The sequence below is a fragment of the Ammospiza caudacuta genome, chromosome 6, assembly GCF_027887145.1.
Source record: "Ammospiza caudacuta isolate bAmmCau1 chromosome 6, bAmmCau1.pri, whole genome shotgun sequence".
Lineage (NCBI taxonomy): Eukaryota > Metazoa > Chordata > Aves > Passeriformes > Passerellidae > Ammospiza > Ammospiza caudacuta.
Genome location: NC_080598.1, coordinates 2,648,579 through 2,671,982, shown reverse-complemented (window position 1 = coordinate 2,671,982; position 23,404 = coordinate 2,648,579). Strand labels below are relative to the sequence as shown.

The window sequence follows — 23,404 nt, the reverse complement described above, 5'->3', positions numbered from 1 at the left end:
GGCTCAGCTAACATACAAATGCAGAGCCAGTGGAACAGAAAAATAATATTTATACACTCTCTCTTCAGAGAATTGTTTAATATAAAACCTAAAATGAAAAGAACCCCAAACACTCACATCACACTCTGTGGCCACCAGAGCAATGAACAGAAAGCAGATCTCCTGGCTCCTAACCAAGTTCCTGTTCTTTTTATGGAAGCAGTGCCCAGAGGTCCTGGCCAGTTCCTGCCGCTGTGGGACAGAGTCTCTCTGAGCATGTGGGGCACAAGGGGCACCAAACAAGCACAGGGCAGGGAGAAGTTTGCCCCATCAGGTGAGGACACCAGCTGGAGCTGCTCTGTGCTTTTCAAGCTAGACAGGTGAACAAAGGAGAGAAGAACCCTGGACCAGGTCACATCCTTCACCACTGTCTGTTCACCTTGCACAGGGAGAGAACAGAACAGAGGCTGGGCATCTTCACTCACAACAAGCTGCAAGAAATTGTGTACAACTACACTCTGAAAAGCAACAATTTTTAGACAGGCATTACCCACATAACATCCTGATGATACAGTGCTTAAAAGCCAATCCTCTTCCTCCCATTTAAAACTGTAGAAGAGCATGTCAGAGTAAGCTTTAGCAGCACAGATAAAGGAATATTGCCAGTAAGAAACCACAGATAAAACATCTACTGCTCTGCAAGTGAGCCCCAGACTAAGCTGAACTCCAGAAGCAGGATGTAAAAACATTCTTCTCTCTATCTTGACAGCGACTTGAGCACTATACAGATTCCTTATCTTTGGCAGCAAAATTATATCAAGTGATTTAATACAAGGGTGTAGTGTTTTACCACCTGGGAAATATCTTCATTTTAGAGACCACAGCAATTCATATTAGCAAGCTTATAAAAATCAACTAGTTTAACATGCTGTAGCAGAATAAGGTATCTCATGTCACAGACAGAATCCCACAACCTTTCAGCTATTGTTGAACTGACACACAAAAGCATATATGCTGGTTTTACCTGGCTTGATTTTTTTTGATGAGGAGGGAATACGCCAGCCACAGAAGTGATTTTTTAAAATACCTTTTAAGTTTTGAGCCTATTTTGCCCTTCAAGTATTTCTTCCCAATCCTTACCTCAACTCATGAGCCCCTTTGGGTTTTCTTTCCCCATTCTCTGCTCAACTATAGCAGAGAAGAATGGCTGAAGAGTTTTTCCCCGGGTGCCTGGCATTTAGCCAGCATCAAAGCACAACAGCATGGTTAATCTCTTTCTCAATGAGGCAGGACTAATATCCCAATGTAGCACCAATAAGGTCACTAGAACACTTTGGATGGCAGCTTCCAGTCCTTTTCCTCTCTGTTCTCCAGCCACCAAACCTTCACTATAGTGCAAAGATTAAAGATATTGCCTGTTCTGTTAGCTTAAGTGTCTTGTGAACCCCAAACATTTTGTGCACATCCTTCTGATTATGAGCCAGTCACTGCGCCACCCCGTGTGGAAGGAGAACTGAGCTGGGAACATGGGAGAAAACTATTTTCCTGTTTTCCCAGCCTGCTACTACCAAGAGAGGTATTGATCCTTTCTGTGCTGGGCACAGCCAGCAGGGAGAGGCCTTGCATGGAGATGCCCCAGCATTTCTGTGTGCATCCATCCCCGAGGCTCTGCTGGCAGACTGAGCCACTATTCCTCACAGGGGCTCACCACTGGAGCAGCCAGGCTGATAACGCAGTTCTGAGGGCATCAACACCTCTGCATGCCAGACTAACAGTGCAGCCATGGCTACTTGTAGTAGGATGTGCACCCACAAACACACAATAAAAAAAAATCACTGATGTTACATCACTCGTTTTCCTTCCCTTCTCAGGTGTAGGAGGTTCAGGTCTCTACACCACACCTTCTAGAAACAACGAGTAAAGGCTGCAACCCTTGTGCACTCCTCTGCAGCCACACCTCTGGGCATCAAAGATTGCAGACCTCTCTAGGAGAGGAGATCTTGGTGCAGCTGTTGTCCCAGGCACTGAACACCCACTAACATGTACAACATAGATACACAGCAGCCTCACCGAGAGCCTTAAGGTGCTCCCTTGGGACATGAGGTGTGTCCATCAGAAATCCCACCTGAGACCAGCTTTGGGAACACTGTCCATTCTCATGGCCTCAAGAATGTCCCCTCTGCTTTCACACAGCACAGTGGAGCTGGAGCAATGAAAAGAGGTCACCCATTGGAGTGGATCTCAGGAAGATGTGACCTACTTCACAGCCCAATAAAGTCCAACACTTACAGCTAGAGTAAGGACATGGAATTGTGGCAGGCATCTCCACTAATGGGAAGCAGGCTCATTAAAAGAAGGTCATGTCAATTAGCTACAGCTACTTTACATATGCAGTCAAATACCTTGCTGTACTATTTATTTCAGTATTTGTATTTAATGAAGATTCATCAGTTAATTATTTCATTAATTTTGGGTCTTTTAAGCAAAAATCCAGCAGCTTAACAGGCTAATTTCCTGCAGAGGGACCTAAGGAATAGCTGTGACCATGTACTTGCTTTCCTGCATCCCAGTATGTGCCATGTGAGTTGAAATAACTTTCAGTAGTGAGTAGATTCATGCTTTAATCTCCAGAAAGGAGTGCGCGAAGGAAGATAAAATTAGCAGCAAGTGACATTCGTTTTGTGCCTTGCCATTTTCTAAGATCTTTACACAAAAGTTCAATTTACTAAACCCTACTGAATGCCACAGGCATGAGTTCCTGCTTTATGCATCATTACCAGAGTGTGTGAACGGATATCAAAATAGGATGCATGTCAGCACATGATTTGCGAAGACTAAATGTACTGAGAACAAACAGTATTAACCTTTATCACATGCATAACTGGATGTCTGACACACTCCACTCATCCTCAAGGCTATTTATGCAGCAAAGTATATAATTACATTTTATTACTGCAAATAAAGCACCCACTCCCCAATACATATACATGCACACCCATATCCAATTTGTATTCTTCTAAGTTGGTGCTTCTTGTCAGGAAGAATAAACCTATTTTATTTTTATTCTCATGCTGGTTTTCCCTGAGGTAATGAAATCTACTTAGTCTTAATGCCAGAGATAGCAGACACTATGAAGTGTTTTGAAGTCCAAGATAAACAGCAAGCAAATTTACAAATAGTGTTAACTTTAACTAGAACTTTTAGCATAAGAAATTGACTTTCTTCTTATGTTGCTAAATATTGTCTGTGGTACAGCTTCCGAGAGCAAAGAAACTCAAGCAATGTCTATATTGGCTCTGCAAAGGCATGCATCTGTCTAAAGGAACACAAGGCATTTTTTGTGGGGTTCCAAGGTTTTATTGGACTCTCTCCCCAGTACATACAGGAATCAGCTTCTGACAACCAGAGGTGAGAAAGCACCCAAAGAAAATAATGGCAAAATAATAATGCCATGACATCACAGTCTTGATCCTTCACAGAGCCACATATCAGAGTTTCCTACAGACTTTGCTCATACCTTCCTAGACACTCAAACAGACCTCAAACACTCACTGAGTGAGAATTCAGCTGCTTTAGTGAGTGCAGAGCAGATTCATTGCAAACACACTTCACTGCATTTAAATTGGCTAAGTGCAGGACTGCGAGGTGTTCCCAGCAGGATCTCTGCTGGACACACTCAGACCCAGTCTGCCCATACCAGTAAACAGGCAGGAGGAGTTTTGACAGTGTGCACAAGTGAAGGAACAGACCAGGTCCACAGATGGTAGCATACATTTTCAGAGAGACATCTTTAGAAGAGATGTGCACTTTTTAAAAGTTGTGACAATGGGAATTGATGACTGATCCAGTGACACACATACTGCCTTTGCAGCTGTTCGTGCAGCATACCACACTTGGGGCACTCAAACCACAGAAGTTGTGATTCCAGCTGTACTCAAAGAAACTCAGCTCCCAAAGGAGCCTCTGTGTGTGCCACCATTCCCATCAAACACAATGTGCTTCACCACAACATTTTTTTGCCAAAATTTCATGTTGAAATCCCAAGGTATTCACTGAAATGTCCTCTACAAATAAAAGCACTACCAACAGGTTTATTTCTGATTTTCAGAGTACCATGGGTAGAGTAACATGCTGCACTTCTATCCCTGTGTCACAAATACTGTACAGTAGGGATGATACTCTAAGCCCAAAACTTGTGCATTAGCAAATTCCAATTTCTAAACTGACTTCAGAAATCTGCATTTATCTCTTTAGAGTATCCATCAAGGTATGTTCATGCCATTACTGTGGTCATTCAGAAGTAACATGAAAGCAATCTCTGTGAAAGGAAGGTTCACCTATGGAATAGGGTACATACTCTCCATCATGAGACCAATCCATAAGTAATTCCTCCATGCCAAGATAATTACAGCTCTCTGAAATAATTTGCTTCAATAGCCACTAGAGCTTTATAAAATGCTAATTCAACCTGTGTGCAAAAGAGCATTAAGGCAGAACCTCAGACCTCTGAGCAGCATCTGTAGTTTGTCTTCTGTTTCACTAGGGCTCTTTGGTATGAAACACTGCACTGAATCACCACAGGACTAAGCTATTCTGCCAAGTACACACATGAAGCTCACAGAGGAGTCAAGGATAATTGGCACCCAGAAGCAGGAACAGAATGGATCATGTTGTGCAATCTCGCACAAGTTGGATCCCTTGAACAGTGACATGTGCCCAGCACCCTGGAACAACCCAGGAGTTCCTGCACCAGTTGAGCTTGGATCTCAGAGTGCCTACAAACTATTGAACAGCATGTGAAGCATCCCACACAGGCACTAGTTCTGCTGCAAGTGGCAGCTTCCTAGGACCTACAGAACATAAGTGAAGATTTGCCAAGGAAAAGAATGGTTAAAAAGCATGATGATGATCAGATGGAGCAGTTACCAGTGGTTTGGGCAGGCAGTGCTTTCACCAGGGTGAGGAGAGGAGAGCAAGGGCTATTCCTGCTTGTTGCAAGGCTCTTACCTTTGCAGAGACCCTGACTGTGTGTGGCACTGCTGTGAGACAATGCCTCGCTTTTAGCCATAGCCAGTACTTGAAATGCAGCTGTGCATTGTGATGTGCAGGAACAGAAACCAGAACTGCTTGTTGTGAGAGCCCTGGCAGGTATTAACAGTCCTCCTGCATTTGCTAGTGGAGTTTCAGTCATCTTTTGGCTGTCTTCCCTTGTGTGTGGATTTTTCTTGACACATGCTCAGTCCAGCTGTCAGCAGAGGATCTCCATGGAAATAATTTCCCTACACAGGGCAAGGAAGAAAAGCTTACTCTGAGGTATCACAGCACTTCCTGGGAGTATTCAAGTCCAAAACTACATGGAGCAGAACCACAGCAGAAGCAGGAATCTGTAGGTTTGCAGATTTCACCTCAATCAATGCTAACAGGATTTGTATAAGGATATAAGGATTTGCTTATTGGGAATCCACTACACTGGGCAGCCAGCCCTGCATTTGTCTTGCTGTGACAACAGCTTTATCTTTGAAGATAACACCACTGGAAAATTATGTCACTATGTTAACATAACTGTACTGAAAACACTTTGGCAAGAAGTGGTCTTTCACCAATGATGTTTTACAATGACAATACAGCTTCCTACAGATTTCAAAGCATTATAGTTTTCAGCTTTTTTTTCCTCACCTTCTAAGTGCTTTCATGTTGAAACAAGACTTTTGCACTTCCTATGGCTGGTACTCTATCCCTAATCTATTTTAAAAATCTGGGGCCAACTTCAGCCAGATTCAGCAGAGGGATACACAGGGTCACGTTGTATAACCAGCATGCCAGCACCTCAGAGTGACCCAAACAACCTCTTCTGCTCCTCCATCCTTGGGCAAACACCAGTGTACAGGCTTATGGACTTAGAGCACTGTATTTTCCCTTTCATTTCACAAGCTCCACTGAGGGAAAGGGTTTGGAATCCCTAGAAGGAGCAAGGAGGGTACATCTGGCAAAGATGCAAGGGTTTGAAAACAATCTTCATTAGTTGTACTGCTCAAGGTACAAACATTTAATGGAACATAAAGAAAAAAGCGCCTCCCTGCAATCTTACAGGAAAAATTAATTTATCCAACTCCTGCATTCTCCCAGCTGTATAATGGTGTAATTTCTTTCACCAAGGAGTGTTACACTGTGATTTCGGTGAATTAAACATTGGAACCTTCTCTTTCCTAATTAAAAATGAGGTTACATGCTTCCTGACTTTTCATACTTGCCACCAGATATAACAGATTGTGGCATCATGGAGAATTATATCCACAAAAATTATGGAAGCTCCTTGAAGCAGTAAGTTCCAGTGGACCTAGTTCTAGTGGACATGACCCTGCCTGGTATAAATCCACAGTGTTTCATTCACAGATTTATATCACTTGCAAAGGTGACCAGTATTTATGTGGTCTGAAAATCAGATGGGGTCACGACCTAAACTACAGCTAATAGCTGTATCAGAACAAAATGTGACAGGTTCCAGCAAAGCAGCTTCCTCAGGACTCCTGAGGGTAATACAGTTTAAAAAGAAAGGAAAAAACCTTTCTAGGTGTGCAGGCTAGCTCTTCTCTCGCTGATATAAGCACATAAACAGCCTGGACATGTCTATAAAGAGAAGTATGCAAAATCCAGCCCAACACCACTTAATGTTCCTCACTTGGGTGTCCCATTTCATGCACAACCCCCCACTGAAGAAAGTGGCTTTGCTGCCAGCAAAGCACTGTTCTCACTGTAAGAGCCCTTAAGCTCCAAAGGGTAGTTTTGTATATGAGATTTCAGTCTTTAAATAAACACGTCTCTAAAAAACTTCAATACCTGTCCCTTCATGTAAGCAGATCCCACTATGCTGCAGGGAAGGACAGCTTCTCTTGTAATAGCTGGGGGTAGGGGAGGAAAGAGAAAGTTAAAGCAAGAAACATTAAATTACACAATTAGTCTTGGAAAGAGCCGAGTTTTCTCCCTCTCCCAAACATCTCCACAACACAACAGAATAGCTGTAGAAGTCACCATCCTATTCAAAAGCAAAAATGTCACACCAGAGATAATTAGTAGCTGCAGAGAGGAAAAGAGGTTGCCAAAGCTAAGAAATCTGGTACTTAAGCTGTTGTGACTCCCAATTGTACAACACTTTTTGGGGAACGTGCTATCAAAGCCTCCAAAGGGCTTTGCAAACACTGAATCCCAACATCCTTAGGTGAGAAGGAACCACATCAGAAACGGTGTTTTCCCTCTGGGCAGCCTAAAGCCCAAAGGTATTTTAAACATTTTACCCCAGACTGCAGCAAGTCACTGCTGAACCAGGGGAAAACAGGGGAGCTCTTGCTCCAAACCCCTCAATTCAACCACTACACAAAGCTGCTTTTACCATGTGTACCACAGGCATATTTTGCTAATCTCTCCATGGCAATTTAGATGCCTGACACAGAAAGATGCTGATTAAAACCTGAGGGGTATTACTTTGAATACACATGCTAGCTCACTTCCATGTGGGTCATTATTAGTTCCTGACTGTAGGTTAACTATAGGGCATGTTGTCACGAGCCTAAGGTGGGGTGGCAGAAACTCCTGCTATTGCCATATGGCTTTTTGCTTCTGCTTGCATTTTTCAGCTTCTAGCCTCATGCTTCCAATTTGTGGGCTCAAGCACTACATAACAAAGAGCAATAAGGAAAACAAAGCTAGTGTTAAAATACAAATATCCTTCACCATGAAAACCTCTAAGTTAGATTTGAAATGCAACACAAGTTCCTATCTCGTCCAGACCAGAGACTGCTTTTACCTGCAGCAAACTTGTTATGAAATTTGGGGAAAACCAATTCCCATAAAGAAGTACTACTGCACAAGCAGCTATTTACCAGCCCTACAAACACAAACCAGGCAGCTTTGCAAGTACCAAGGGTCATCCTTAATTTAGATAAAATGGAGAACAGCAAGGTTATGCCTACTTGTAACAGGGGTAGCAGCACCATCAAAGCAATAAAAGGAAAAAAAGATGACTGAGTTCCAGTTATCTTCATTCCCAGTGCACATCCACGGATCCAGCTTTATGTTAAAATACCAATGGCTCAATGCTGTCCTTAAAAAAACTACGGGTCGTGTTTTGACATCCATCTGATCATGACAAATTACAAAATATGCAGAATATCAGCAGTTCCCCTGCAGCCATTTTCTAGTGAGCACAATTTGAATACTAAAAGGTCTGTCTGGTGGTGCTTTGCAACTGAAGACTTGCTGTAAAGTGTTTAATTCAAAGTAGACATGGAAGTTATTTATTGTGTTTTCTAGGTCTCACTGCATACCTGTCCTTCCATTAGCTAAAGGCAGGGAAAATTATTTATAGTATTTCCAAGCAAAAGAGTCTGTAAATTTTGTAACAGTTACAGGAATCAGAGCAGGTTAAAAATATGCAAACGTTACCAAGTTGGACAAAATTGATTAAGAACTAGGTGACATGACTTCATGCTTGAAGTTCATGGACTTCAAGATGTTGCCTACAGGTTTGTCACTCTCAAAGGCAGACTTCTTGGAGGCTTAGACTTCTAACTAACTTATTCTTAAACATTATTTCTGACTTTTTTTTTAATGGAGGCACATTGAATTCACTCATTCTTTTGCAACAGCCTTGTTCATTGGTCAGTGCTCCTACTTTTGCAGTTACAATGGCAAAAAAGTTTTGCACAGGGGACAGTAGAAATTTATCATTAGTGCAAAATCAAGAGAGACAAAGGACTAAAATAAGTCTTTCAAGGAAGGCAGCTTCATTCCTTGATTTAAATTCATGTGCCAATCATTAGCCTTTAAGGGGAAAGCTCATTTCCAGACATCTCTTGCTAGTCAAAAACACTCTATGTCTGTGGAAGATGTAAAGAAGCACCTGGTTCTTCTCTTTGCACCATTCCATTGGCATCCATTTTCCAATGCCACACCAGTAAGTACTCTGGGGCTGTAATGACATGTGAAACATCCTTGTCTGCCTCCCATAAAACAAAAACAATCCCCCACCAGTCTACAAGACACAAGTTGATGACAACAACAACAAAATCATGACATTGACATAAACAGTAACGTTCATATCTGAAAAAGCAAAAATGCAGAAATTCAGATGTGCTTATTTCTAGTTGTGGTTCAACCCATCATAAAGCTAAAGGGTGGCCGTGGTTTTCAGAAGGACATTCATAGTTCACCACGGTTTCCTGGCACAGGTTTTGGTTAAATCACTCTTGCCAGCCCCAACTTGTTATTGAATTTGCTTCCTCCTCACACTGCCTTTCTCAGTACAAATTCTATCAAACAGCATTTCTCTCTCAGCACTTACAGCTCAGTCAAACTGGATTATCAACTCAGAAGGAATGTAAATAACAAGAGAAGATCCAAGTCTTAATGGAGGCAGCCAGCAGGCAGAATTACCTAGAAATACTTCAAAACAAGTCCTGTCACTCGTCCCAACAGTATCCACACACTTCTGTGTTGGAAACACAGTGGAGGCACAACACACAAAAGTAGGCTTCAGCCACCTGCTCTTTGTTGCTCCTCAGTACAACCTTTTATACTTTAGATCTTGCATGGACTCCTCCTGAGTGCTCCTTTGGGTGATTGCTCAGCACTCCTGGGCACCCCAGGGCACCCCATGGCTCATTGCACCCCAGGGCTCACTGCTCCCCTGGGCACCCCAGGGCTCATTGCACCCCAGGGCTCACTGCTCCCCTGGGCACCCCAGGGCTCATTGCACCCCAGGGCTCACTGCTCCCCTGGGCACCCCAGGGCTCATTGCACCCCAGGGCTCACTGCACCCCAGGGCACCCCAGGGCTCACAGCACCCCAGGGCACCCCAGGGCACACTGCACCCCAGTGCACCCCAGGGCACACTGCACCCCAGGGCTCACTGCACCCCAGGGCTCACTGCACCCCAGGGCACCCCAGGGCTCACAGCACCCCAGGGCACCCCAGGGCACACTGCACCCCAGTGCACCCCAGGGCACACTGCACCCCAGGGCACACTGCACCCCAGGGCACACTGCACCCCAGTGCACCCCAGGGCACCCCAGGGCACCCTATGGCTCACTGCACCCCAGGGCACACTGCACCCCAGGGCTCACTGCACCCCAGGGCACCCCAGGGCTCACTGCACCCCAGGGCACCCCAGGGCTCACTGCTCCCCTGGGCACCCCAGGGCACCCTATGGCTCACTGCACCCCAGGGCACACTGCACCCCAGGGCACACTGCACCCCAGGGCACCCCAGGGCACACTGCACCCCAGGGCACCCCAGGGCTCACTGCTCCCCTGGGCACCCCAGGGCTCACTGCTCCCCTGGGCACCCCAGGGCACCCTATGGCTCACTGCACCCCAGGGCACACTGCACCCCAGGGCTCACTGCACCCCAGTGCACCCCAGGGCTCACTGCACCCCATGGCTCACTGCACCCCAGGGCACCCCAGGGCACACTGCACCCCAGGGCACCCCAGGGCACACTGCACCCCAGGGCACCCCAGGGCTCACTGCTGTCAGTGCTGCTCACCTGTCCTGCACAGCTGTACCCGCTGGGAATCAGCCACAGCCCCACTCCCAGTCACCACAAACTTTGTGCCCACAACACTTCTGTGCTACACTGAGAGCTGTGACTAAGGGGAGAGGTTGGCTTTACTAATCCAGCTTTTCAACAAAAATTAGATTTCTTTTCTTCTCAGTGTATCGCGTACTGAATCTCTACAAGAGCACCATGGCCAGTGTAAAGATGGATAAACTAAACCACATGGATGCTAGATGTTGCACCAAGCTTAAAAAGTGAATGACTAAGGAATCCAGAGATCAGAACCTTTAATTTCTTGGTCAAGATGAAACAGCATTTCTCCAGGAGCAGTTTAAAAAAAAACAGGGTTTAGATCACATTAGATAAGGCACAATATGCACACCAGATTAAGCTTAACTCATTTTTAAAAGATATATAGTAAAGGATTCTGGGTTGAGTCTTTTACATGCTGAATTAATAAACAGCATAGAACAGCATTTTGCTCAAGGTTTTGCCTAGTTCCATTTTTTTTTTTCCAGATTCCTCCTGCATTCATGCAAAGCCTACTTGTAACTCAGTGCACATACCGGAAAGGTTGAGGCTGATGTGGAACTCCAGTGAGCCAAGAACAGTTTTGCAAACTCCAGTTTGCTATTACAACTCTCACGCACCCTGATATGGGATAAGCAGTTTGCAGTTGCCTGCTGACTTGTGGCAAATATCCCTGCATCACCGTTTCCCACAGGGGAATTCTGTTCCCTCAGAAGTTTTGGATTAAGCTCTTACTCCAATCCCACTGACAGACTTCAAATATCTTAAGAAATGTAAAAAACCATCACCTGGGAAGTAACACAGCATATGCAATTAATGAGCGGGTCACATTTTCGGGGCTCTGTGAGATGATTTTATCAGCTCCAGGTTTAATTATGTTGGTTTGCTTATTCCAGAAGGCATTTGATAGCTCAGAGCTAGCAGTTAGAAAAGCTCCAAAACATACTGTGTCTCTAAGAGTCAAACAGAAATAACTGAACATGAGATTAGGAGTTCAGGGGGTAAAAAAGGCTCATTGTTTCCCTCTGTAATCAGGAAACAAATTAAGTAGGGAACACTGCTTTTCTCTCAAATGCAGAGGAAAAAACTGCTATAGCAGTTTGATGTACAAAACAAAAAAACAAGGAGCAGATACTAGTGTATTCCATGCTGTTAGATTTGAGATAGTAATAAATAGCTACATATTCAACTTAACTTTGATACTTAACTTTTAGATTGAGAAAATTCTCAATCTAGTGAAAGCAGTCTAAAGGCTGCTGAGCTCATACATTTGGGGAAATCACTTTTTAGCTATTCCAGTCCCCAACAAGTAGACTTCGAAGATGGGATAGGGAACAAACCAACCTTCAAAGGAACTCAAAACTTTAAATCCCAATTCTACACTGCATATTATTGGTGTAAGCTTTACAAAAGCTATGGAGCCTCAGCAGCAGCTGCACTAACCCTTATAAATTTGACTTGCAAATACTTCTTTAGGTGCAGTCTAAATTAAATCAGCAAATGCTTTACTGAAAGTGATGCTTCTTTGCTTACCTACCTAAGCCACACAAGGAAGACTGTACAAAACTTAAGTTACCTGCATCACTAGAAGAGGATTCACAGGTAATCATCAACTACAGGGCTAAAAAAGTCTGCAGTTATGCACTAAATCTACACTGTGGAGCAAGGGCTGGGATTATTAACTCATTTTCAAGGTGCAGGCTCCCTTGCCAGAGGCAGCCGGAGCACCCTGTGTGGTTCGTGCATCTCTAGGTGGCAGCAGCTGCTCAGATTTTGAGATACTGTAAGATGCTTATCTCAAATTTAGCAACCAGTATCCTTCCATCCTCCTAGAATTGCCTTTCCCAACGTGAAATGTGACCCCCTCCCCCATTTCTTCATAATTTATAGTAGTCTGTAGCTGAGTCACAAGGATTTCTGCATTTTCCTAACCAAGTACACAAGAAAAGAACTGAACTGCCAAAGGATTGAGGTAATTTATAGCGTAAAGCATTGAGAGCTTCTAGTCGATCAAAGGACTCAGAGAAACAAATATAAGAACAATCGTGCCTTCTGTTCTCTACAAATGCCACGGCCAGAAATAACTGTCCTAATTAACTGGTTTCAGAAAATGACTTCTCTGAAAAATACAATATTCTTACCAAGGAAAGTATACAACTGCTACAGCCTTATGGCAGTTGTCAGCAGGGCATGAAAAATCATTAAATGAAATCTCCTTTTACTTCCTCTGGTTGTGCTTGGTACTCGTCTTTAGACAGCTGGATCTATTCATGGTGCGTAAATGATGCTGTAAGGGGATATTGCAGTACCCCTGGTACCAGTGTCACCAAGAATTACAATCACATCAGGCAGTACCAGCCCAGCCAACCTCTCTTCACTGGTTATAAAGGGCAGACATTGTACCTGAGATGAAGTTGGCTTTTTAAAAGTTTTTGTACGACTGTTGCCTGGTCAGTCATGCCCACGGCATTTCCAGTACTCCAGACAGTTCTGTGCTCACTGTTGCTGTTGGGTGTAGCAGTTGAACTCCACGAGTCCACAGCTGCCTGGCTGTGAGCTGCTGAATGCTGGGAAGGAGAAAAGACTGAGGCTCACCCTACACATCACCTACACTTCACACATAAGACTGTTTGCCCTGTTCCACATGGACAACTCCTGCCAACAGTGTTCCTCCCTGGACTGCTCAGCACCTGGAATTGGTAACATGCAAGTTTAAGGTGCCACGGCAGAGTTGCACAGCAAAATCTGTTATTTATTGTTTGTATTACAAGAGCATTGGTGAGCTCTTGCTGGGTACCAGAAAGAGCAGACAGGCAAGACTACCTCTATCTCAAAGAGCCTGCAGCCAAAGGTAAGAGCGGATGGTAGATGGATAAGGAAACAAAGTAGGTAAGATTTGTGAGCTGACAGACAGGGCCACAGCCTACCAGCCCCATCCCGACTCAGGGACCAGGCAGCTCACCCAGGGCTGCTTCCTAATGGGCTATCCCAGCATCCAAGGGCTGCCACAGAGCCTTCCCTGCTGGAACTGAAGGCAGTGGGTTGTTGGTCAACAGTTCACTTCAGCAACACACAAAACCAGCTTAGCTTCAGTGCCTTTAAAAGCTTCCTTTTAAAGGGTGTTTACAACTAAGGATTACCAAGAATGCCAGTGTATGAACTGATTTAAGAAATGATTGAGAGTTTCCCAATTAAGCAGCACTTCAGCTATTTAGAAGAAACCAAGTGCTCACAACACACGCTTGAAAACAGGTCAAGACAAGTTGGCAATTAACCTATTAAAAGCACATATCCTTCTCTAGTGGAGCCTCCAACAATTCACACAATGCCTTATGTGAGATTTCTAGTGTAGGCACGGGGCACATTCTTAGAAGAACTTTTCAGCCTTTTATACAAACCAGGAAGGCAGGTATGATAAATACCTTTTTTTTTTTTTTATAGGACCATACTTATTGCACAAGTCACTCACAGGAGTGACTTGTTTCTCCTCTTCATGCAGTGCTTACCCATGGGAGGGTTGAGAGGGTCTCCTTATTCCAAGATTCTTGTGACCTGCTTTTATACATGCATTCCCTGAGAGAATTCTTATCTGAGCAAAATGTGTGGCTTCTGTGTTTTTCTTACAGCAACAGCAGAGTAAGAGTTGCACAAATGCTTCAGCTACAGCAAGGACTTTTTAAGTGCAGCCACTTTCAGCTCAGCACTATCATGTATACAAAGCTTTTAAGCAAAAGCACAGAACCTTATTTTCCCCTATATTTTTTCACATATTAACGAGCCTTTAAAAACCTTTGCATCTGTGCACTACATTCTGTAGTACCCCAGCATATTGCAGTACTTCCCGAGCACTACTGTTACAACATAATGCCTTGCTGCTTAACAGCTTGAAGTTACAATTTTTTTCAGTTTAGTCCTGCTCTGTCCAAGATAAAAGTCCTTTCCCATCTTCCTCCACCATTATATCTGGATTTATTCAGATGAAATGCTCTTCATCTTTCTGACCTGGTTTACCCTGATTTCACAGCCACATAACAACAGGATCTACCCTGCAGTTCCGGAAAGCAGAGAGCGCTTGCCGCACGAACAGAAGGCACACTGCTTACAAATGGGTTTTCCCAGACAAGGTTCAGTGAAGCTGAACGTTAGTGGTAGTACTACAGCAGAAAATAGATATGTTCGAGTTGAAGCAGAGGCGCTGCTTTGCTCCGAGACCCAGGTGAGGGACGGCACTCATTCCTGCAGAACATCACCGCCTGTCTTCTCCCTTCCCCGGCTCTGTTTACACAGGCAGTGCCCTGGAACTCTGCTCACAGGAAGCCGCAGCATCCCCCGGCAGCTGCTGCCTCCTCTCACACGCCAAACTACGGGATCCGCAGCGAGCCTGACGCCAAGAGCATCCCCTCTGCTGACGTCCTTCCATCCCCACACCAACCCTGCAGCTCTCACCTGAGGGCTGGCAGGCAGCAGCCAGCGTTGTAAGCAGAGCCCACGACTGACACAAACACACTACCCAACACAAAAGAGCAGGCAAGATGATGATCTTACTTAGGACAGCCACTCGTGTTAACAGAGCAAAGTCCTCACTTTTGTGACCAAAAAGCCTTTAAAAACTTGGTGCTGTGAAAGTTCCTCCTGCCCACAAGCAGGCGGCTCATTATCCAGCCCTTGGCTTGTATCTATAGACAACCAAGGAAATTCATTTAATCTATTTTTCACCATGAATTAAAGATTACAGAAATACTGGCTGAAGAAAAATGTATTGCCAGGATAGATTCTTTGCATTCATTAGAACTGTGTTACTAGAAACATAAATAAGTAATGACTATTGATCTTGCATAACCTCAGAAGAGCAAACTACAATAAACTGAGAAGAAAAGGACAGATCTTAACTGGAATGTACAAACCAAAACACCAACAGCACCTCTTAAAAACAACCAGGCAAAGCAAGCGTGACCCACAGCTGTGACACCTCACGCTTTTAATCCTAGGGGGAAAAAAATAATAAATCTATGGGACAGCCCAAGGTTCCCAAAGTATTAACTAAACCTCTTCCGAACAAATTTACCATTTAAGCCCAGGGTTTTTTCCCGGGTGCGGGCGTGTCTGACCCCGATACGAATCCACAGCCGGTGGGTCGAGGCCAGTCGCTGCTCCTTGCCGAGCCCCGACACCTCGGGCCGCTCCGTGCGCCGCCCTGCCTTGCCCGGCCTGCCGGGGCTGCCCGCGGTGCTGCGCCGGGACGGCCGGAGGAGCGGGCACCCGCGGCACCGGCTCCGGGAGACGGTGCCGGGCATGCTTCGCATTCCAGCGACGGTCCAGCTTCAACAAGTGCATCGCGCCCCTCCCTGACGGCGCCCGGCCCTCCCCGCACCCCGGCTGCTCCGCGCCGCCCGCCCCACGGCCGGGCTCCGCAGCCGCGCCCCGCCGCCGCTGCTGCCGCCCCACGGCCGGGCCTCGCCGCTGCCCCGTCACGGCCCCGCCGCTGTCTCCCCCCGGCCCCGCCGCCGCCCCGTCACGGCCGGGCCCCGCCGCCGCCGCCGCCGCCGCCGCCGCGCTCGGAGGGAGGAGGCCGGGCCGCCGCCCCGCCGCGCGCCCGCCGCCAGGGGGCGCGCCCCGCCGCCCGAGGGGCCCCGCCGCGCCCCGCGCCGGGCGCCCGCCGCCGTCGGGGAAGCGCCGCCGGGCCCCGCGCTCCGCCGGCCCCGCGCCGCCGGCACCGCGCTCCCGCTCCCGCCCGCCCCGGCAAAAGCCCCGCCGGGCACCGGCAGCACCGACAGGTGCGGGAACAAAGGGGCGCGGGGCGCGCCGGCCCTTGCCCGCCCTTACCGCTCCCCGACGCCTCTCGCCGGCCGGAGCCCGCCCGGCTCCGCGGCCGCCCGCACCCCCTGCCCCCGGCCCCTTAAGTTTCCCGGCGGGGCGCCGCGTACCTTGTCGTCCACACAAAGCCTGTCCGGGTCCCCTCCGGGAAGTCACATCCTCTCCCGGGCGCCCAGTCCCACCGACCGCCTCCCGCCGCCTCGACAACACAGGCGGCGTCTCAAGTGTCTCATCAAAGCTTTATGAGGGGCGGGAGGGCAGCGCGGCCGGATCCCACACTCCCGCCGCTCCGCCGGAGCCTCCCGGCCCAGCCCCGCCGCCTTCTCCTCGCCGAGCGGCTTCGCCCCCGGCCGGCGGCTGCGGCGGCCGTAGGCACCGCGCTGCCCCGCTCCGAGTCTCCGCACCGCCTCCCGGCCCCGCCACCGCCCCCGCCCCGCCCGCCCGGCCCCGCTCCGCTCCGCTCCCCCGGCGCTTCCCGAGCGGGGAGCGGGGCGGGGGGGTGCCGGTCCGCCCGCGGCGGGATATTGGTTTACTCCGCCGAGTATTAAGCAAGCCCAATCCATTTAAATATCGCTCCCGCGCTGACCTCTCCGTAGTCCGCCTATTAAGAATGCAATCAAGATAATAACAGGCATTGCTTATTAATGAGCGCCCCAGGTAACGTTACACCGGTGACTTTCTGCAGGCGCCCAGCGAGAGCTCGGTCCCGGCCGCCCGAGGCGGCTCTGCCCAGCCCGGCACCGGGATGGGACCGGCACCGGCACCGACAGCGGGGCCGCCCGTCGCACCAGCGCCCGCCCGTGGAGCCGCGGCCGAGCGCGGAGCCCGGGGGTGCCGGGCGGAACGGGCGGCTCGGCTCTGCCCGGCTGCACGCCCGCCCGCCCGCGGGGAGCGTCCTGTACCCCGACAAAAATTTGTTTGGCCATGTCCTCCTCCTCCTCCCGCGCGTGTAGCGAGCACAGTGAATTATTGATAGTGGAAATTGAATGGCGGAGGCAATAATGGTATCCCCTGATTGACCGGCTCCATTTGATCTCGGTAAAGACAGAGGGATGGCACGCTCCGGGCTGGGCTGGGCTGGGCTGGCCGCGGCCAGCGGGAGCGCACGCGTGTGCCGCCGGCTGGAGCGAACCGAGCCGAGAGGAGCCGGCTTCACCCCCTGCCTGGCATGGGCTCCGGCAGCCTCGCCTCTTCCCTTCCCTCTTCCCTCACAGGCAAAATTGGAAACAGCTGATTTTCAGGAGAAGCTAGCACAACTCTTTCACGAACTGGTTAAAACAACGTATTTTTCCACGCCTCAAACCCTGACTGCCATCTAATTTGCAATTAATGCCAAGGGGCCATTCACTCCACGCACTTGTGAAAATTTATTTATCCTAGGAGAAATGTGTGCAACTCATTGCTGCCCTCAGACAGTCTGATTGCCTGTGTGCTTTTGCTATGAAACACCTGCATTTATCAGTAAAGTAAAGAAAATAACCCAGGTGTTTGAAATTCGAGTACACCTAAGGCCTTCCATATAAATCAGCTTTTAATATATATTAAAGGAAAGATTCCTGGTGGTTAATAACCTTTGCAGCTTTAAGAGCTTAAAAAAAAAAATCATGCTTGACTACCACATCACCATCCTTCTTGCACTTGGGGGTTTGGTTTCGCGTGTTTGAACTAAAAATGTCAGCGAGCATGAAGACAGTTCTACCTCTTTTTGTCTCAGTGTTTTCCAGTCCAAATCTATCCAATTTATGAGAAAGGAGGCATTTTCAAAGCCTTCACTAACAGCCTGGGCCTGAGGAATCACGTCCAGCCCTTGCTGGCTGATGGATAGTCACTAATCCAGGTAGCTCTTCAGGCCAAGTCCTGCTCTGCTATTTCTGTGTTATTCAAATTCTGCCACTGGGGATACATCAACCACTCCTTTCCCCAGTATAAGCTTATAACTCCCAGCAACAATGCGAGGTGGATCTTCCAGAGGCGTTTCAAACCCATGGTTGTACCTGGAATCTGCAAAGTTAACGTGTGCATTTTATTTTTCTGTTTTAGCCTTTGCTCCGCAGCACCGTTTAACTTTCCAGGGGTGACTGTGTTAGTGTGGGTACCTGATTTCACCAAGGCAGCCCGCTTTCAGCAGCCTTTTTGCACAGCCACAGAACAGCACAATTCCAATATTCCGTGTTTATGAGGTGGTGAGTGCAAGTATTTGGATGATCTAGCAGACAAGTTAAACAGCAGCAGGAGAGGCTACTTTAATCAGCTGTAATGTAATACATCACGCACTTGTTATTCCTGGAGGAAAGGCTCTTCTGCTAGGACACCAGGCATGCAGATGAGCAGCAGCAAATATCATGCTTTAGAAACACTGCTGGCTTTTTCTCAGGTGTGAAGGAGAAGGGATATATTCTGAAAAAAATCTGCTTGCAATCAGATTTTTTTTTTTTTTAATTTTTGGAAAGGAAGCATGTTACAGACAGCCTGACAAGTGCTCACTCTGTGGGAAGCGCCTTCAGCTCAGCTCTGCTGAGAACATGAGGACCATTAATTCCATGCAACCATGAAATTCCCACTTTTCTCTGCTACAAACGTGTTGCCTTTTGCATCAGTGTAGAGATTTTCCCAGGGAAGAGGTGTGGTCAGAGGAGCTGCTGTTTCTTGCTGGTGTAATCAGCCCTCGGAGCATTATTACCAGCCAGTGCTTGATTACTCACAAAATGAAAAATAGCGTAAATAATGACTTGTTTGGATTTTTACTGCACATGTAAGCTGGGTTCCATATTGTTAAATCAGACCCCGACTTCCAAGAGAATTTTTATGAATGAACCCCCAAAAATTGTATCTTCAAGGTATCAGTTTGTGAAGCAACTGATAGTCCTGGGGACATGGACACTGCTCTGGTTGGAGCTCCACTCCTTAGTCCATAAAATGCACTATAAATTTGGAGGTTACATGAACCATCCCCTTTGGGATTTGTGGGATACATAGGATGCAAAGGTCAGGCATCCTGATGTTTTCTGGGTAGACCCAAAAGGAGCTCTCTCTTGTTGTTTCTCCCATTTGGATTGTACAGATGTCACATGTCAGAGGCTCTTGGAAAGAAAGTCACACCACAATTGCATGGGGATGAAAAGGGCAGGCAGATCCTATTCTGGTGGTTTCAGATAATTCAGTGTATCAAGCCTCTTAGTATGCCCACTTTAAGCATTCACCTTGGAACCAAGTGTTTTTTCTATTCATGACTAATTAAAATAATTTTTTGCATACACAAATCCTACTTCGCCATTTTCCAAAGAGCAGCAGGAAAAGAGTATGAGTTGTCAATCAATAAAATGTTGATTTATCCCTGAAGTAATATTGCTTGCAGGAGAGTAAGACCATTGCTTTTTGCTGAATTCAATTTAAACTGTAGCATAGGCACTAATGATGCTGTAGATACTATAAAGAAGGAAGCAGAAGCACGCACACCTGGTTTCTGTCTCAGCGGAGGTTTATGCATTATAGTGATTGATGTATGAGGTCCAAATTTACTGATAAACTAATTATATGATAAAGTAGTTTGTGGGGCTCTTAAATTCCCCCATTGCAATTGTAGGAGAAGCAATAAAAAAGTCAATATTTGAAAAGAGTAACATTCATAAAAGATACATAATTAGACAAAAGGCAATGGGTGATTGAGTCTCCCCTCCCCCAGACTGTCTTTACACTCCCCATTTTATTCACGTAGGATCTTGGCCTGTTTTTGAATGAGAAAAAGGTCAAGAAGCTGTAATTTGGAATTCTTCTCACTTGGCTGTCAGGAAATATAAACTAATCCTGATTACAAAAAGGACAATGCTATTGATGTACTCGGGTTTTGATGCTACAGGGTTTTTTTTCTGTTTAAAATTTTAATTGGCTGAAGTAATTCCTTCTATCGTTACAAGCATTTTATATTTGATTATGTTTATTCATGTTTCCTAGTTACCTTTATTTGCTATTTTTTTCACATTAAAGAGATGGAAAATTCATGGAAATAAACTTTTCCCACTCCAGCAATGCTAAGAATTGCAGCGGATTATATACACAAGTTATATACACAGCCAGGGTTGCAGACATGGTGCATTTGTAGGATGACAGGGCTGTCATGCTGCTCTGCAATGATTCAGTGGCTGCAGCACACACAAGAGAGCCCCTAGTGCCCCACACCAACGTCAGTGCCCTGGAAAAACTTCAGCTTCTTTGAGGACCAAAGCCAAATTCTGTGTAACTTTGTAAAATCTTTGTATTTTAGAGGCTTTGACTGAGATGAAGAGACAAAGATGGTGGGGGTGACTTCCCCTTGCATTCAGGGGTTGGCCAAGCTGTGGGCACAGCCCCTGCCAGCCCTCAGTGTTGTGTCAATGCCCTGGAGCTGCTGGCTCTTGGGTCTCGCCAGCCCAAGGTTTACATTGGTTCAGCCCACAGAGCTGCTGCTGTTCTGCTCTGCAAGCAGCTTGCTGGCTGACCAGAACAGACCCTTACAGTGCCTTAAGTAGTGCAGGGTAGCTGCTCTTAATTTCAAGCATAATTTCACCTTCAGTGAACAGCAGTTCTTGAAAGGCCTCATTTTAGCAGGGAAAGTATTAAGTGAAACAGCAAGGATGGGAATACAAACCCAAAGATCTTAGACTTGGTTTGGTGGCTGCATGTACACACGATAAAGCAGGAAAAGCTACTCTTTGAATCGCAGGCACCAAAACCACAACATTTTTCCTGGAGAAAATACCACTTAATAGCTCAGAATTGTCACCCTGCAGCTACAGCAAAAGTGATTTTAAAACTCTAACCAACAATTAAAATAATTGTTTTCTTCTCATGTCTGCTAAAGGTATGCCAGCTTTCCATCCCATGGCAGGATCTGTACCCTGAATCTTGTCCCATGCCTTCTAATCAGGGATTTCAGCACAATTTATGTGCATGAAACCATTTCTCTGACAGAGTTCTGTGGTAGGTGCAGATTAGCCTTTTGCAAACAAGGAAATGCATGTGTCTATCACACATCCATCTATTAAGCTGCTCATGAACATACTTGTTTGGTGAGCACGCCAGGTCCGGGTTTGTTCCTCGCCACTGCTCATGTAGCTGTCTCTGCTCTGGCATGAAGTGTTGTGGAAATAGAACGTGTGATATGTGGCAATACCACCTGCAGTGACGTGCACACACACCCCAAACCCTCCCCATCCGAACCTCTGGGCTTTTCTTTTGGGGTTTTGCATGATCTCCATGCTCTGCTGGGACAGAGGGACCCCTAAAGTCCACGTGAAGGGCTGAGGGAAGCCAGGAGGATAACTCACCCTTCCTTCTGACACCTCTCCCATGGCCAGGCTTTCCCCACACTCTGGAGTGCAGGGCAGCTGTGGAGGATGATGGCACAGAAAAACAAAAAGTGAGAACAAGAGAAAAAAAAAGTAAGGAGAGAATGAATCCAACCCCGCAGAAACATTAAAAGTTTGGTTTGTCATTTCCTGATGCTCTGACATTCACTAAAGCTGGCAATTCATCTTCTGAGTGTCTCTGCCTTACTGCTGTTGTTTTGGAGGCATTAAACACCCACTACCTGAGCAAAGAGGAAAGTGTCTGGGCTGTGCCCAGGAGTATCAGTGTACCAGGTGTCTGGCGTGCAGTGCCTGAGCCTCCTGCCAACAGCCCAGCCACCAGCAGACAGAAAAGAGGGCATGGGACAAGAACAACAAAAATGCACACTCTGAGGGAGCAGCAGACATGGGAAGGGAGAAGAAAATCCCCTCTTCCCCAAAGAGGTTGTGTGTGATTCCTTGGGATGGTGGAAACCTGAGCCAGGTGTGGAAAGGTTAGATGGCTAGAGATGCACTCCTGTGACGAATCAGGCCATTGGAGCTCTAGGATTAAAGGAGATCAGAAAACTGGTGCTGCACTTGTGGGTGAAAGGTGTTGGGATTGACTCTTCTCTCCTTTCCCCTAAGTATTCAGTGGGTTTCAGTTAGATGCAATATAGTGGATTATTTTTAATATTTAAAGGGGTCAGATTCCAAGGGCTTTATAAACTTAGCCAGGCATCTTATCAGAGCAGGTTTATGCCTTAGCAAACCCTGCTCAGTGCATAACTTTGGAGAGCTTATTTTGAGTGTGTGCTTAAAATAAGCAGGCCCCAAAATCCCAGGTCCACAGCCCTACGAATGCCCTTTTGCAGCTTATTCCTACTGAAGCCACAAAGATCTCCTCTGGCATCAAGCTCTGCCTTGGCCAGGTGCAGCAGCTCAGCGATACTGCCCGAGGGTGATGGGCGATAAGGGATCTGCAAGCAGCTGGGGAGGGGAGGGGAGGGAAGGTGCAGGTGGAGCTTGGCACCAGGGCCAGGGGCTGTCCCGGGGTGCCCACCACCCACGGGGTCCCACTCTGCCAGGGGCTGGCAGGAGGGATCCTCCTTGGGTACGCAGAAATCCTTGGGAATGCAAAGCATGTGTAAACATTAAATAGTTCTGCTGGCTCTCCTGCCCTTCAGGACTTTCAGATTAACATATTTTATGCTGCACTTAGATGGTTGTCTTCCTCTTTCCGAAGGGGTTAAGGTACTTTGGCTCCGTCCTTTTTCAAAGCAGAGCCACACCAATGCTTTAATCAAGCTGATGTGTTTAAAGATAAATTCAGGATATTTTTTCTTTAAATAGCTTATTGAGCTATTTCACCTAAGAAACAAAACGTAAGAGTTCAAAACATTTTCCATGTTACATTTTCTATGTTAACCACCTAAAGCATTAAAGAGAGAAGTGTCTCCAAAACAGTAGATATTTTTGTTAATTGCAAACTAAAATTATCAATGCAGCAACAGGCATTAAAGAGAGTCCTCAAAATGAAGCTCAGACCCCATTAGGTTCTCCTCCTCCAGTCACTGTGACTTGTGGCTCAAGAAACAAGTGCTGGATTAGTCACATCAAAGCAAAAGTTTCCCTTGACTGAAACATTTTATTTGTGTGGTGTAATTTCTGCACGTTGAATATTTGGGATTGTTAATCCTTGGGTAATTTAATGGCTGGGAGCACAC

At 46.7% G+C, this 23,404-nt stretch overlaps 1 protein-coding gene across 3 annotated transcripts in view; it reads right to left on the bottom strand.

The window, feature by feature from the left end:
• Nucleotides 1–23,404, bottom strand: part of BDNF (brain derived neurotrophic factor) — a 38,337-nt gene that overhangs the window by 3,459 nt on the left and 11,474 nt on the right. Inside the window, exon 1 of one of the 3 annotated variants that reach the window (XM_058807252.1) lies at nt 16,485–16,694. The exons of 1 other annotated variant lie outside the window; for it this stretch is intronic. The gene's annotated coding sequence lies outside the window, so the exon portion shown is untranslated. Of the gene's footprint in view, nt 1–4,986; nt 5,167–16,484; nt 16,695–23,404 lie in introns of those variants that run through there. One more of the 3 variants, XM_058807253.1, reaches the window with a different exon arrangement.